The sequence below is a fragment of the Gymnoscopelus braueri genome (genome assembly GCF_963280865.1).
Source record: "Gymnoscopelus braueri genome assembly, chromosome: 21".
Lineage (NCBI taxonomy): Eukaryota > Metazoa > Chordata > Actinopteri > Myctophiformes > Myctophidae > Gymnoscopelus > Gymnoscopelus braueri.
Window position 1 is genome coordinate 31,226,834 of NC_137623.1, and position 16,975 is coordinate 31,243,808.

The window sequence follows — 16,975 nt, forward strand, 5'->3', positions numbered from 1 at the left end:
CACTCACTCACAGCACCCGCAGTCAAGCAGCAGGTCATCATGACCCAGCAGACACTGACATACAATCTCTATGATGCGATGCAAAGTAAGTTGGCCCGCCCCTCGATGACATTAAATTACATCTTGCATAAAACCAGAGAATAATCATGTGTTTAAAATAAAATCGTCATCTCACAGATCAACCGTTGTTACACACTCGCAGCCCCTTCTAGAGAGAATAGAAATGTCTGGAGCGATATTGGACCTGGGATTATACAAGCATCACTCACGATTCTGTCAACATGGTGGCATCTGCTTTACCGTTTAAGTCAGCATCTGAGAGGAGACACAGATGAAAGCACAGAGCTTCTAATTTCTCACCGACAGGCGACAGACAGCAACAGGCCTGAATAGTGATGCGTCAACAGAGGGGATTCGGCAGGAAACAGGGAAGCCCCCCTTGCAAACGCCATGAGCTCAGTGCTCAGTCTGCGGAGCTGCGGGCGGCTGCAGTAAGCCTCTGCCAGTCTCTCTCAGGGCTTGCTGAGTCGGCCCTTCCTTTGCTGAAACACAGGAAGCTCAAAACCCAATCACACAGGAAGGCCGCAGCCTGCTGTCTGGCAACCAGCCAAATCCCCCCTCGAAGCCCAGGACATAAAGATGGAATACTGAGTTACTGATGTCTAAATAGGCCTGTCACAATCCTATATTGAATTTGGCTAATGGGAGGGCCGGCGGACGGACCACGGCCACGTCACTCTGACTCAGACATAACCATAAACGAACCCGATACGCCCTTATATAGGTAGGACCACGGCCATGTCACTATGACTCAAACATTACCATAAACAAACCCGATACGCATGGAGATCCGGTTGTCCATATTAGCCACAGATCCGACCGCTATGCCCATATATGGTCATGTGCATATATGACCAACTCTGTGCGTGCATCGAAAAGGACTCGAGGGAGCGCCGAGTCGTTCGGATATATGGTTGGTACTTTTAAAATATTTTGAAAGTATAAAATTATTAAATATGTGAGTCATTTCTTTATTTATTTAAGTTATATGTGCCCTGTGCAATTTTTGTTTACAAAGCCTAAAAGGCAACAGACAAGTACATGTCATGATGGTGACAACGTACGACTAAGTGGAGAAAGACGGAGAAAGGAGAGACACAGGGGTAGGAGAGCATAAGAAAAGGAAAGGCAGAATGAGAGAGAGAGACATGGGGGGGGGGACTATCAGACTACCTTGTTGCAGACACTAAAGTGTATTATTCAGTCAAAACGGCAGCATATTGTCTGTGTGAATCCACCGTGTCTGATGCACAGTGCTGAACCAGGCCATCCCTGTAATCTAACTGGGATAAACCAAACAAAGCTGCCTCGGTATGTGTTTGTTGGCAGCACAGACAGAGGCTTTATCTGTCCATGATAACCCTTTTGGAAATTAACTGATGACTCAAACTCAGTAATTATTCGATAACATTTCGTCTGTTATTCAGAGTGGGAAAAACATGGCTACAGACGGTCACTAAAGGCTGCAATATTAGGAATCAGAGATGACATTTTTGCTCCAGGGCTAAGAAGGGTCCTTACAGTCTGTCAGCTAGAGTAAGAATTTGTGGGGCTGTTACAATAACCGCAATATTCCAATACCGTAGTATTGACAAGCCAACCACAGGAGACTGCCACAATTGCTACTGTATAACAATACAATCAGGATCGGGGCCAGCCCGACCAACTACACAAAGTAAAGATTTGTTTGGGCCCTGCGAATGGTTCAACCATGCCTTAATTTGTATTTATTCATTGTTTTGCCAATCAATTAATCCAATAAACAGTACACACAACTATAATAGTGAAACGTAAGTTTCGCTCCTCACAGATATGGCATATGTTTTTAATAGTGCGATACATATTGAAATTTTAAAGGAGTAATTCACCCAAAAAAATAGTTATTTTCTATCAATTACACACCCCATGAAGCCTTGAATTGAGTTTTTTTGTTTTTGTCGCAATTATCAAATTATTGGCTAAGGAATGCGGCAAAAACAAAAAGATATGAATTCAAGGCTTCACGGGGTGTGTAATATATAGAAAATAAGTAATTTTGTGGGTGAGCTACTCCTTTAGTACTGTCTAACCGTGATATATTCGACAATGAATCATGTTCAATATTGTGACATATTTTGAGACATTCTGTATTTGTATGCTACTTATTTTCAAAATCTATTTATTAGATGTTTTGAATATTCCCCAGGGGGGGTCAACTACGCTTTTTCAGACAGAAGTGATTGAACGTTCATAGTGAAAAAAATAACAAATAAGAGTACAACAACTGCAATTTAGCTGTTTGATCCCCCCACCGCGAGTTATAGTAGAAAACTAAATTGTGTGGCACATTTGTCTAAATATAACAAATTAGAATAAAAAACAGGAATAAAGAGCAGAAGACAAGCACAATGGATCATTTTTAAGTTCAGGCATCACTGGCAACAAGATCGTGTACACGTCTTCCAACCGCTATGTTGGTGTGTTGTGGAAATAATATGTCAAGAAGGGTCCCCAAGTCTTATAGAATTTCTTCTCAGAACTAACAATTGAAAGTAGCAACATCTCTAGCTTAAGACAAGACATTATGTCCCGAAGCCACTGGACGACCGTGGGCGGGGCAGCATCCTTCCAAATCAGCGAAACTGCTCGCCTAGCAAGTAATAAAGGCAATCATGCGACGTTCTGTATGTGTAAGAGGAGCATCATCTCCCTCCATAATGCCAAACAGAGCTAACAAGGGGTCTGGACCTAAGTTACGATGTAATATGTTAGAAAGGGTGCTAAAAACATCTCTCCAGAACAGTTGCAACTTAGGGCACAGCCAGTATTGATGAAAAAGGGTGTATGCTACTTCTTAATCTAAATATTTGTATTTGTGTCGGGTCTTGCTGCCTGGGACTTGAGGGTAGTTTTCAACCAAAATAGAGCACTCCATATAGACTTTTTGTTTAGGGCCCCCCAAAAACACCAATCAGTATAAATGAAGTAATTTGAAAGAAACAAAACAAAAGATGGGGCTAACACCGTGTCACGCTGTTGAGCCAACCCTAAATCACAGCAGGGGTAATTCCTTCACCACAACACCCTTAAGGAGACAAATTATTATATCACACTTGTCCAGCCACCAAGAATGACAGTGACGGGTGCACAGGAAAGCATACGTGTCTTGAAGCAAAGGAAGCCAAAGGTACTTAATTTCTCACTGATAAAACAAATTGTTAATTTCTATTCATCCATACCGTTGTTCACTTATGTGTTCATGAGAGCCTGACCAATGCCAGAATTTTAGGTCAGACGCCGATCCCGATTTTGGAAAGTCCAAGCTCGCCGATTACCAATGTTTTGACCGATATTTTGTCAAATAAAAGTGCAAAATCTTGAAATCAATTTGAAAAACATAGATTTGATTAAAGTTTCTATTTGATAACATTTTACTTATTTATAAGCAAACAAATATACCTTTGGATAGATCAAAATGAAATCAAGCATATTAGTCAAATTAACAAGCAAACAAGTACTGTAAATATAAAGTAGTCAATCTACAAGCTCACAACGTGTCACATGTTGTGTTGTGAGCTTGTAGATCTGCTATTTTTGAAACATTTCAAAAGGTTAAAAATCGGGACATCATCGGTATCGACATCATCAATACCGATGAATGAATGGCCGACTTATTGGCCAAACCGATATATCGATCAGGCTTTATCAGTTACACATAAATGAACAATAATACAAATGCATGATGTACTGTAGGAGAAATACATGCACAGGTATACTGTAGAGGCTGAAGTATACCTTACTGCCCAACACACAGACACATGCGTGTGCATGAACACCCGTGTGAATTTGCATGAGAGCAGCTACATGGAGGAAAAGGCTCAAGCTGTCCAACAGAAGCAAGGGTCATGTGCAAACTGTAGGGTTATTCTCAAGCTTGTCTATTTTTTCTATATTTAGACGGTCCTGTCAAAGTTTAGTCGTAATCTGACTTTAAACTCCATACTAGACTGCCGTTGGTGGGGCCAACACCTCTGCCGCATTTCTGCTGAGGCCCTAATGCGAGAAGACTGGCATGTTAATGATGTTCAGATGTCTTTCATTATGGGCTCCAGGCTTGACACTTGAAGGGCCTCCATTTCCGCTGCCGTGGGATTGTGAAGAAAAAAAAACCCAACAACTCTAGACCTAGAACAGTAAGCAGTCCAGTTACATGCATTTCCTCCTGGGAGCAGTAGAAAAATAACTGTCATGTTTCATTCTATAAGCATTCTTTTCTGAGGCCACGGACTGAACACAGTGTTCTAAAATAAGGTTTCTGGACTCACACGATGCTCTGCTATTCCAGCCAGGACCAAGTTTTGATCTTTATGAGGATTGTACAGCTGTTGTTGTTTGAATAGAAGTTGTTTTTCTAAAAGGAGTATTGTAGACTAGCAAGTTAGAGCTCTGCTACAGTGAGGTCTAAAAGATTCGGATTTGACCTCGGCTGTTATTTGTTATTCCACTCAAAGTTTGAACTTTAATGGTGAGCAGTTTGAGTAAACTGGAATGAACTACGTCCACTCATCAGGGAGCAGCACACCATAGCTGATTGATAAACAGACATGACCTACATGGCCGATTAGAAAGAATGTGCTCTAGACAAAACAAAACCAAACTACAGTACTCATTAGGCTGGGGCATGGTTTTAGCAACAACGCATGAGAGAGGGTTCCCACAGGCTCAGTGATAATTGTCTTAATGCAACTTTATCCTCATCAAATACATAATAATATGTGATTGATGTGTGGTATGTGATGGTTTGACTGTGGTGTGTGGTTCTGTTTGTGCCTGATGATTTCATAGAAGCCTGGAGATTCCCGGGTTGATGGCAAACCAAGGAATCTCCAGGCTTTTATGAGATCATCACGCTCAAACAGAACCTGTATTTATAAAGTTATTGATATGATATTTTATATATTTATATATTGTATATTTGTGTTAAAGTCAAATATATATTTTTTACTTTGTGAGGAACCTTTTCCGATTGCCGGTGACCCACTGACCTCTCCAAGTCTGCAGAACATACAGATTAATTGTACATGACGTGTTGTCTTTGATGTACAGATCCATGCATATGAGGATCATAAGTCACTGGCTGCTCCTTAGATCAATGCTGTCTGTTGCAACAGGACACGGGATGGATAACAACATGAAAAGTCAATGCAAAGAACAACCACACATCCACTTGATCTGTATTGGCTGTTATATCGTTGTTGTCGGGCAGAAACCCCTTATCTCCATATTTTTTTTGTGTTTTTTCGTAAATTAACACCCTACTTGATCATACTACAGCGCCACACTAAAGTATCAAAAGTAGCAGATCTGAAAGCTCGAACCATGGCGCAAAGCAATGCGTTTTGAGCTTGCAGATCTGCTACTTCTGCTGTTTTTGAATTTTAATCCTGAAAAGTAACAGTTTTGGACATATGAGGTTTCCACCCAACAGAAACAATATGCTAATCCACATATAGAAAATGATGTTGTGACTGAGCAGTCTTTCCAAACAGACTACAGATAATACAGGACTCTTATAAGAGATGGCTTTATTTGCAAAACCTCTATAGCTTATGGGTGGGGGTACCTGGTGGTGCAACCGCATACTACTTCAGATCCTGTGTATAGGTGAGACACAATCTAAATTTCGCAATAGAAGAGCAGAGAGACCAAATACAACCACCCCAATTGTATAAGTTATATTATATTAACATACTCTACCATACAGATTGGACAACATTACATTGTATTCATTAAAAAAAAGTTACTTAGTGCTGCTTTAATATTTGGACCGTTTTTAATTAGTATTTTGTTTCTGTGGGTCAGTTGAGCTTGAGAATTGCCAAAGGGAAGCAAATAAAAACCCATAGCACATAATTTCATTCCCTAATTCATGTTGTAGTTGAGTCCAAAACCCAGTTAACCTTACCTCATGTATAAGTCAAGGCCAAAGTTTCCAGCACTCAAGTCCTTGTACAAATCCCCCAGTCCCGTGTCTGGGTGTAAATCAAATTCACTTCATGTGTGGGTTATTCTTATTGTGAATTTGTGACTCAAAACGGACTTTAGAGCAAGTCCTGGACTCAAATACTAACATCGTGATATTTCTCTTTAAATAAAAGTCTCCAAAAAGGTGCTAATATGCTGAATCCACAAGTTTCTACATGGAACAAAGTTATAGAAATTAACCATGTTCTTTATATAGAACCATATAATGGTTCCATACTCTTTGACGGTCTCTAAAGTCCTTTCGACTCAAAGAGTCCCGTCATGTCTCAAATGTCTCTTTCCATCTCTCTACCCACCACTCTCCTGTCTCACTAATACCAATGCTGAAAAAAATACATTTAAAATAATATATATGGGGGATTTGTACAAGGACTTGAGTGCTGGAAACTTTGGCCTTGAGGTAAGGTTAACTGGGTTTTGGACTCAACTACAACATGAATTAGGGAATGAAATTATGTGCTATGGGTTTTTATTTGCTTCCCTTTGGCAATTCTCAAGCTCAACTGACCCACAGAAACAAAATACTAATTAACTCTCTCAGTGCCACGCCCCGAGATATCCCGAGTTTTTCCCGAGTACCCTCCGTGCCAGCACGAGAAATCCCGAGTTTTTACTTTTGACTGTGGTCGCGCTATTCTGTTTATTTTTCATGATCACTTTCGCTTCCTGACTCCTTCAGACTCATTGGGTTCCGGTTTTTGGCCAGAATAGGGAAAGTCACGGTTTTTCACACGGTATAAAAAACGAACGGAGAGGTCCACGTCTACTCTCTTTGGTCTGGGTGACGATCAGTCATCGTAGTCGTGTATCGCATCGTAATTTAGCCCGATCAACGATTGTCGAAAATGTCAACATCCGGTTATGACCGGATGTGACGTGAGCCTGTTTGGGAGGGGGCGAGTGAGCCAGCGAGGTCATCAATGTGTCGATTTGTTGCTCTCTACTGGTAGAACTGTATTATGGGTTTAAAAACCCAATCAGATTATTTATTTATAAAATTACAAAATTACAAAATTAAAAAAAACGCAAATTTCTGGCACTGGGGGAGTACTTTATGAAAATACTCTTGGCACTGAGAGAGTTAAAAACGGTCCAAATATTAAAAGCGGCACTATGTAACTTTTTTTTAATGAATACAATGTAATGTTGTCCAATCTGTATGGTAGAGTATGTTAATATAATATAACTTATACAATTGGGGTGGTTGTATTTGGTCTATCTGCTCTTCTATTGAGAAATTTAGATTGTGTCAAAGATCATGTCTCACCTATACACAGGATCTGACACACATTTTGACCCGATGGTCAAGATTCATCATTTATCCCTTGAACTAGCAGGTAGGCTCTATTAGTTCAAAGGTAAAACATTTCAGCACTTGCGCAGGAAACCGGGTTCAAATCCAGGTGTAGAAGAGGAAAGTTACATAGTGCTGCTTTAAAATATACAATACACAGTGAAATAAGACAGTCAGGAGGCTACTGTAGTAGGCCTACAGCAATCATTTGATGGTCGTTATAACAGTCAATGACATAATAATGACACAGACAACCCAACGTATTTGGCTTACTAAAACCTCGGAAATTGGAGATTCCAATTCTGAGTGGGTGTTATGTCGGTGTCCCAAGTAATATTTACCTTCCATTGTCAGGGACTGGTAAATAGGCATGTCATGATGTTGGTGAATAAACCCACATTTGTAAACCCAAGCCCCTTTCATCCAAACACATTGAGTGGGCTCTGGATGAGAGGCAATTTTGGAATAAACAAAGGTTGCTTTTCTACTTGCAGTGCCTTGGCTGTTACTATAATAAACATCTTTTGAGAGCTGTAGATCTCACAGGCTGCAACACTACTCTACTATTTACTAACAATATAACACGTTAAGCCCCATTTTCACAGCACACTTTGGCTAGCGGAGGTCAAGTTTAACCGCCTCATTCCTCAGAGTGCGTCTCTGAGGCCATTTTTAGAAGCCAGAGGCCCCTAAAAAAGAAAATCACAACGCAGGCTTTGAGTTTGAGGTGGAGACAGGGAGGAAATGAGGGCACAAGGCAATATTCTCGGCTCGGCCAATTCTGGAGGTCACAAACCAAACCCATTCTGAAGCCTACCCCGCAATCTAGCGTAGGCTACAAATGAAAGCTCTTGCCAAAAATATATTTTTGGAACATCAGAAAGGAGCCCATTTGGCTAAACAAGGTTAACAAAGGAAGCTGCCATGCCCTTGTATCACAAAGAACAGTGTTATTTCTGTGGTATTGCTTCCAAGTTAAACTATCATAACTTTGGCTAACCTCTTAAGCCCCATTTTATACTTTGTCGTAACATGGTGTCCCGTGAAAGAAATAGCCGATCTACAGGCTCACAATGCGTCGCCAAGCGATACGTGAGCTTGTAGATCAGCAGTTGTTGACAATTCCCGCCTATATGACATGCCCAAAATAGCACCAGGTTGAAAGGGATTAATGTAACAGTAACTGATTGCAATGTAATGTAACTGACTACAATGTGTTAAAGTAACTGAGTACAATGTGTTAAAGTAACTGACCACAATGTGTTAATGTAACTGATTACAATGCATTAAGGTAACTCTTAACAGTTGAAACTTGTAGCTTGTCATTGTATGCAGTTCCAAAGGAATCACAAGGACTCCCTTACTTACAGTAGGGTTACGTGTGTTTGTGTGTGCAAGTGCTCGGGATAATGGTTCTAACAGGCAAGCGTTTGTGCCCCACCCCCCTCCAGGCCCCAAATCCCCCTTTTCACAACAGTGGATGCCATTCAGTGCAAAAGTGCACGTTTATCACCTCTGTCTCAAAGGGATGGTGCAACACAGAGGGGCCATATAAGCCTAATCATTTAGACTTAGTCGCACGGCGGGGTCTCCCCCCAGGAAATAAAATATGTTTAAGTGTCACATTTATTTGTGGAGCAATACGGTTGTTGTGCAACAAACTAAATTAGGCTTCTATCTGACACACACACACACACACACACACACACACACACACACACACACACGGCGCAAGTGCACATTCATCACTTCCGTCTTAAGGGGACACATTAGCACATACGGTCTGTGTCACACACCGACATAAAAACACAGACGAGAGAGACATTGCATGTGCTGCAGAAGGGGCAACCGGGAGGAGGAGGGGGGGGGGGGTTCTCTGTGTGTGTGTGTGTGTGCTGTGCTGACAACAGGGCCCGTAAATCAGCTGGACTGCGGCCCCTCCGGCAGCTGTTAGCCAGGCTAGAGGTCACATCCATTCAGCTGGTATAGCTCGCCCCCATGCTACCCTCTCTCTGCTACCATCTTGTACCGTTCCCCCAACCCCTCCTAAATGTACCCTCCTACTCAATTAGCCATCTCCTCTGTCCTTACTGCCGTTCAATCCCCCCCCCCCCCCCCCAACCACTCGCCTGGCTGTCCTTCAGACAGGCCCCACTCTCTCCAATTAACCCTCCTCCTCCATACGTCTCCCTGTTCCTTATTGCCCTCCCCCTCCCTCCCTCCCTGCCACCCCCCACGTCGTCCATTTCCTTAATTAAACTGAGCCCTGGACGGTGGAGCCGCACGGAGGAGTCAAAGCGGTCAGCTGTATTTACAAGGTTAGAGAAAGTGGTTGGGCTCGGCGTGTGTGTCTGGGGTCTGATGAAATAGCACTGTTCTCTCTGCCTGGTCCGATACACATTGGAGGCGGTGCAGTCTGTCCTACACACAGTAACATTCTGAGTGGTGATTATACTCTGACAGTGTACAAATGGAACCAAATGGACCCGTACAGGTCCATTTGGTTCCATTTGTACACTGTCAGAGTTAAATTGTCACTAAAGAATTCACGTTCCCCGTCTCCAGCACATTGACTTTTACCACTCAAACATCGACCGGAGTCCCTCTGGGCTCTATAATTGGGTCCGCTCCTTTTTTCCTCCTCTGCACTAAGTAGCAGAAAATAGCCGAGCTTGTAGATCTGGCATTTTTGACGAATTTCAGCCCCAGCAGGTTAGAGACACTAGAGTTCATGTGGTTAAAAAAGGACCACAGTGATGCAGCAAGAAGCAGGAAGCTCTGTATATAATATAGTACTTGCATTGCTGTTGTTGCCAGGAAAAATGACAGTGCAGCAGGCTGTGCTCACGAATATAGGTTGCTGGCTTTAAGGGTTTTGGCAGTCCATATAGGTATATTTTATAGACTGAATATTTTACTGACAGATTTACAGCAGTATACTACGAGTAAAAAGATGCCAAATGGACAAGACGTAAAAAGGCCAAAGGCTTGTTTCCATTGTGGTCCATTAAACAGTCAACACTCAAACATGCGAGAGGTTTTCAACCCTGGGTGCAGGCCAGCTTGGGAACTGAATTTCGGTGGAGCCATGATTTTAGGTCAGTCAGTAGGCTACTAACCTACATGTGGATATTTTGTCAAATAATTCACACACGTAGGCTATATATCCTCTTAGCCCCCAATCTCTCTTCAATACCCCGTCCCAATATAAAAGAGCAGAAATGCCTAATAAATTATCTTTACCATTTAAGAGGTTATTTTGTACAGTACGGGTGGTTGAGTTGCAGCAGAGTGATTTAGTTATTCTAAACAAAGCTCATAAGCAACAAGAGTAGGCCGATCTGATGAAAGAGACTGTAATTGGCCAACCCATAGAAAATAATGAATGATGAATTATAAATGAACAGTTGTCATCCCAGCCAACCACTGTAATTGTGTTTATTAAATGTTGAATGGAATAACATATTAACAGTACAGTGGTTGGAAGTTTATTGTCTGTCTTTGGGACACAATTTGATGTTATCTAGAGGTCTAAAACACTTCATCAATGACGTTCTCTCTCTCTAACACACATCAGTTAAATTGAAATGGGCTTGCTTTATTGGCATACGTTTACATTGCCAAAGCAAGAGTACACACACACACACAGAATTTCTCTGATGATTTCCAGTGCACACTGTCAACATCTCATGTGAAATGATCATTAATATGATGAGATGGGATGATGAACAGTTTCAAACACGACAGGGAACACGTGTGTAACAGTCTGAACTAGAAAAGGTGCTCCTCGGAGCACAGGTCTCCGCCAGGTCAGGTATACAGGTTATTGTGGGCCAGCAATGTTCGGAATTCGCCAATCAGGATGGAGTATGAAAAATCGGACGGATCCGTCTTGATCACTTGACTTTAGACATAATGTTTATCGATTTGCATGATGTTTGGACAACATTTGTAGGAGTAATATAAAAAAAAATGATTTGCAAAAATCTGCTCTTGGTGGCGCTATAATAGGGCAATGTTAAAATGTTGAAAGTTTCAGCACAATCGGACGCTGCATTCAGGATTTGAGACATTTTGTTCAAAACGGGCCACTCCTGCAAACTTTAGATGTCAATCTTAGCCAATCGGGTTAGAATATGAAAAATCAAACAGATCCATCTTGATCCCATGACTATAGAGCTCATGTGTACCAATTTGCGTGAAATTTGAAGGAGTAATATAAAAAAAATTGTTTACATAGGCCAGCCTCCTGGTGGCGCTATAAAAGGCAGATGTGAAAAATGCAGAGCAGACGTTTTTCCTGGCCTCTAGCGAGTGTGCATACAAAGTTTTACACAGATCGTGCAGTTATAGGTAAAGGCGCGAATCGGCCTGTTATAGCGCCACCATGAGGCTGATTTGAAAGAATTCAAGTAGCGTTTCTTTCTCGGCCTAGTGAGAATGTGAGTGCCAAATGTCACAGAAATGTCAGGCTGTGTTCATGATTTGAGGCATTTTGTTTTAAACGGAGCACTCCTGCAAACTTTGGAAGCCAATCTTAGCCAATCAGGATGGAATCTGAAAAATCTGAATGACCCGTTTGGTTTAATGACTATAAAGATACTGTGTGCCGATTTGCGTGATGTTAGAACAAAATCTGTAGGAGTACTGTAAAAAAATGTGTTTTGCAAAAATTGGCCTCCTGGTGGTGCTATAACAGCCGATCTAAAAAATTGGGGTCAGAGGTTCTGCTCTGGCATCCAAGGAGTGTGTGCGCACAGCGGCCCAACGGTGCCGGAGATTAGCTGCTCACAGACGGACACACACACACGCATGTGGACAGGGTGCAAAACATAATCTCGCCGATGCCTTTCGGCCTGGCGGAGACAAAAAAAAAGGAAACCGTTAAAAAGCGTGGCAAATTCATTAATTGAATTATTTGAATAACTACTACGTCCCAAACGTAGCTGTTGTTGTACACCACAACATTAAGCAGCATTAGCGCATATAAGTGGACGAATAAGTGGTTTACCTTGGTATTAGTCCGGAGGCAGCATAAAGATGATCCTTATTGAAATGATCCGCTATGCAGCAGCAGCAGCAGCAACAATCTGCCCCGCTGGCACCACTCACTTTCTGCAGGGGAAAAGTCACCACTATAGATCCTCTCTGCTGCTCATTCCCTTTATTTTACCCCCTCTAAAAAAACACGGGGGAACTGTCAAAATGACATGATTTGAAGTGGGGGGAAAAAAACAACAAAAAAAACAATGCATAAAATATTTAAAATGGAAATGTTGTAGAATAAAGCAGGACGGGACGGACAGCAGTCCGCAGCATCGATCTGACTCCCCGTCTCTCCTCCTTGACCCCGCCTCTTCTAAGAATGCCAACTGACGTCACTGTTTTAACACACGCCCACTCCCATGACTATTTATAGCAGTGGTTCTCAAACTTTTTCACGTCTAGGACCCCCAAATTGACACTTATTAGACCACAGACCCCCATTTCAAAAGATAAGCCAGGGAACCAGCCAGCCAGAGAAGATTTTGAAGAAGCAGTGATTCTCAACCATTTTTATTTCAAGGACCCCCAGTTTGACATGCAACAATAATATCAGATTCATCATCATCAGGGATTTGTAAGTTACAAAAAAACATTCACATAAAAAAACTAAAGAATATCCAATGGTAAATGTATTTACTAGACAAATTAATTGGAAACTGAAAGTAAATACCATTAATAATTAAAGGTAGGGTCAATTATTTTCTTTGGTCTATAGCTCAATATTCTGATAGTAATCATTGCTGAGTGTTTGTTCAGTAACAGGAGTCTCCATCCTCCAGCTCTTTATTAAACAGAAAATGCATTTTTTTTAATTGATTGATTGAATACTTTATTAGCAGTTTGCAGTTGCAGTTGCAAAAAAGCACAGGAAAGTACAGTTCAATACAAGGTCAGCTAAAACAAAAATATAAGGATACCAATCTTATCCAATCAGGAGAGAGTACTCAGACAGGATACAGATTAAATAAGTGAAATTGGAAGTGATGACACAAAGAAATGAGCAGACAAAATTGGAACTGGAATAGATAAAAATGAAGCTGATAAATGGGTTCGCTCTCCTGATTGGCTGAAATGTTGTCACCTATCTGAAAATTTATTTTCTGTTAATTAAAGAGCTGGAGAAACATGGAGACCCCTGTTACTGAACAAATACGCAAACACTTTATAGCAATGATTACTATCAGAATATAAAGCTTTAACCTTTTAACAAAAAACATTTTGTTTTAACCAAAAAATATCAATTACCCTACCTTTAAATGAGAAGAATAGCCTATATGAAGGAAAAAGGGGTGCGACATGTGTATGCGTTTTGATTGATTGAATACTTTATAAGTTACAATTAGTACAGTGGTGTATACACAATGCCAAATGGATAACACAAAAGACCCTGAGGGCTTGTTTCCATTGTGGTCCTATGTGTGCGCGTATGTGCGTGTGATGGAGACATGAAGGATTGGTCTCCTCCGTTTCTGTGCTGGCTGTAAATCTCAGTGAAATCCCATACAGATTTTTTCCACTGATCAGGCATTCTCAAGAAACTTTCAGTTTAAAGTAGCCTATAAAAAAAAGAAAAGAAAGAAAAACAACAAAAAGAATGTGCAGAGTGACAGCATTATGAATATGCACAACTTTCTGCCCTCTCTCTGGAAACTGGATATACATTTTGGATTGGTCTCATGAAAAACACCAAACACAGCCAGATACGTTTTGCATTTTTTTGTTAAAAGAATGTCCTCGTCCTCAGATAGCGGAAATTTTGAACGCTTTCCTGTTTACTCTCCAGAGACTGTTTTCCCCCCAAGCAGGGAACAGAGCTCATCTCAATCCCCTCCAGGGCTACATGTAAGGGGCAGGCTATAACTTTTGACTTTGGTTTATTGATCGGTTGACATCTTTATTGACAATGAATATATGCAATAACATCAGTGGTGTAAAGTACCTAAGTACATTTATTCAAGTACTGTACAATTTTGAGGGACTTTTACTTTACTGTAGTATTTCCAATTGTCAATACTTTTACTTCTACTCCACTACATCTCAGAGGCAAATATTGTACTTTTACTCCACTACAATTATTTGAAAACTTTAGTTACTTTGCAGATATACCTGATTAGGTAACACTTTAGAATAACTATTCGTTATAAGTAGTTAATAGATCATTCATAAACTGTCAGTTAATGAGTTATTAATGACTTGTTAAGCATTTGTTAATAGTTAGTTAAGGATTAATAACAATGCCATATAACTGCTTAATAGATCATTTATAAACCATTAATTAATGAGTTATCAATGTCTTGTTAAATGTTTGTTAACAGCTAGTTAAGGAGTTGTAACCATGCCTTATAGATAGTTAATAGATTACTGACAAACAATTATTTAATGAGTTATCAATGACTTGTTAAATAGGTTTTAATAGTATGTTAAGGATTTATAAATATGCCTTATATATAGCTAATAGATCACTCACAGAGTATTAGTTAACTGACTTAATAACTGTATGCTGATTATTTATAACTATGTCTTATAAATGCCTTATAACTAGTTAATAGATCATTTATAAACCATTAGTTAATGAGTTACGAATGTCTTGCTAAATATGTGTTAACAGTTAGTTAAGGAGGTATAACTATCCCTTATAGATAATTTATATAATACTCACAAACTATTAGTTAATGACTTGTTAATAGCTTGTTAAATATTTACTACCTGTACGCTAATGATTTATAACTATGCCTTATATATGTTCAAATGATTATGAACAAGCTATTAGTAAAACACTTACTAATGGCTAGTTAAGTAGTTGTTAATAATTAATATATGTTATTGGGTAGTTATTCTAAAGTTGCAACTATTCCTCATTTACTAACATGAGTTAAGTATTTGTTAATGGTTAATTTATGTTATTGGGTAGTTATTCTAAACTACTCCTCATTTACTAACATGAGTTAAGTATTTGTTAAGTGCCAATGACGTCGCAGACGTCACGTTTTTCATAAGCCCAGAGTGCCAATGACGTCTGAGACGTCATGGAAAAAAAAAAAAAAAAAAAAAAAAAAAAACTCAAAAAAATATCTTTTTTTTTTTTTTTTTTTTTTTTTTGAAAAAAAAGGTTCAGAACCCAAGATATGATGATTTGAAGATTTGCTGCTCCATTCACTTCTTGTTTAACTTCTTACTGAAAAGGCTGTATCTCGGCTCCAAAGCACTTTTTTTTTACAATGTATTTTTGGCCTTGGCACAGGGGTGATATAGCCAGAAATATTTTTGGCACTTAATGAGTTAATGGTTAATTTATGTTATTGGGTAGTTATTCTAAAGTTGCCACTACTCCTCATTTACTAACAATTAACAAATACTTAACTTACCTTTTACAAATCAATTGTTAATGATTTGATTCTCATCTACTAATACCAAAGACACGTTGTACAACAGCAAATGGGGGGTACAGAAATTTGATGTGATACTGTGGACATATTTCACATTTTGGTACCTCAACCTTGTTCAATATTTTACAAAATAAATACCACAGATGAAATAATGAACAATGTATTTTTAATTAATAAAGAAAACAGTACAAAAATAACAAATGCATCAATCTATTAACTATCTATAAGGCATGGTTACAACTCCTTAACTAGCTGTTAACAAACATTTAACAAGACATTAATAACTAATTAACTAATGGTTTATAAATTATCTATTAAGCAGTTATAAGGCACTGTTATTAATCCTTAACTAACTATTAATAAATGATTAACAAGTCATTAATAACTCATTAACTAACAGTTTATGAATGATCTATTGACTACTTATAACGAATAGTTATTCTAAAGTGTTACCAATGATTACATTATAAAACATACATTAACCACTTTAGTCCTATTTTATACCTAGGCTATTTGAAAATAGCCGATCTACAAGCTCACAACGCGTCACATGGCGACACGTTGTGAGCTTGTAGATCTGCTATTTTCAAACATTTTAGTACTTTTACTTTTGGTACTTTAAGTACATTTTGATACCAATACTTTTGTACTTTTACTCAAGTAAATTTTGAATTTCTGACCTTTACTTGTAACGGAGTACTTCTACATTGCAGTATTGATACCTTTACTTACAGTAAGTAAAACATTTCAGTACTTTTCCCACCACTGAATAACATACAGATGCACACATACCAAAAGGATAAAACACTAAATAAAAGCCAGGAGGCTTATTTAAATGTAAATGTCTGTGTAAACAATGGTGACCCTCAGTAACCTGACAGTCTATACTCTAGTCTGGTGGTTCTCAACCTGTGGGTCGGGTCCGGTCCAGATGACAATTTAAGGACGTTTAAGACCTTTTTAATACCTAAACAAAGAAGACCATTACTGCATCAAAAGTAATCAACAAACTTTTCAAACTGGTCAAACATTGGCCAAAGTCAAATAATATAAGAAAGAGGCATTGATTGATTGATTGAATTGATTGAATATTTTATTAGGCAAAACATTTAAAACAGCACAGTTACATTTAAAATACTTTGTCTAACAGGTCCGTTCATGTAAG

The 16,975-nt window shown here is 39.4% G+C and overlaps 1 protein-coding gene across 2 annotated transcripts in view; it reads right to left on the reverse strand.

Moving 5' to 3' along the window:
* Window positions 1-16,975, reverse strand: part of LOC308077615 (integrin beta-1-like) — a 63,736-nt gene that overhangs the window by 30,066 nt on the left and 16,695 nt on the right. Inside the window, exon 1 of one of the 2 annotated variants that reach the window (XM_080418372.1) lies at window positions 12,390-12,706. The exons of the other annotated variant lie outside the window; for it this stretch is intronic. The gene's annotated coding sequence lies outside the window, so the exon portion shown is untranslated. Of the gene's footprint in view, window positions 1-12,389; window positions 12,707-16,975 lie in introns of those variants that run through there. 2 annotated transcript variants of the gene reach the window in all.